We start from the raw sequence: 960 nt of genomic DNA, 5'->3' as shown, positions 1-960 counted from the left end.
GTTCGGCCCTTTTGATTTTCCGACTCCAACTCCTTGCACATTTCATTGTAATATTTTGCTTTGTCATCCCGTGGTGCCTTTTGAAATCTTCTATTTGTGTAACTTCAGTATTCATTGTAAATGTTTCACTGAAAAGTTTTTGAGCGAGACGGATTGTTCACCATTTTATTTCACCACAGTGTTATGAGGTCAGAATTAACTCTGTTAAAAGTGTGGTAAGACTGGCTTCTTAAGTTCGCTACTCAAAGTTATGTACCCCTTACAAATCAGAAGTGATAATTTGAACTCATGACGTTCTTGTTTCATTTATGGTCCACATTTTAATGAACTGGGTCATTTCAACTCCCAAGAGTCACCCCAAAAAACAAATATGAGATATCATCTTACCCCAGTCAAAATAGCAAAATTTAACAGAACAGCAAGCAACAAATGCTGGTGAAGTTGTAGAGAAACGGGAACCCTTATTCACTGTTGGTGGGAGTGTAAAATGGTCCAACCCCTGTGGAAAGCACTATGGTGCTTTCTCAAAAAGTTGCAAATAGAGATACCATTTGGCCCAGCAATTCCAGTACTGGGAATATACCCCGAAGAGACCATAAGTGACATCCAAGCAGCTTTATGCACACCCATGTTTATTGCAGCTTTGTTCACAATAGCAAGGAGTTGGAAACAAACTAAGCGCCCATCAACAAACAAATGGATAGAGAAGTTGTGTTATATTTACACAATGGAATACTATGCTGTATTGAAACATAAGGAACTCATGCAATATTATTCAAAATGGTTGACTCTGGAGACCATTATGCTGAGTGAAATATCCCAGTCACAAAAGGACAAATATTGTATGGTGCCACTGCGGTAAAAGAGGACTGACCTTGGGGTTGGGGAGAGACTGAGTAAGATGGGTTCAATAACGTATACTGCACTGAAACAGAGGAGGGAGAAAACTGTTTAAAAGAG

The sequence above is a fragment of the Elephantulus edwardii genome, unplaced genomic scaffold, assembly GCF_000299155.1.
Source record: "Elephantulus edwardii isolate Elephantulus edwardi_28Jun2011 unplaced genomic scaffold, EleEdw1.0 scaffold00035, whole genome shotgun sequence".
In the NCBI taxonomy this organism is placed as follows: domain Eukaryota; kingdom Metazoa; phylum Chordata; class Mammalia; order Macroscelidea; family Macroscelididae; genus Elephantulus; species Elephantulus edwardii.
The sequence above is the reverse complement of the archived record's forward strand: the minus strand, read 5'-3'. Positions refer to the sequence as shown.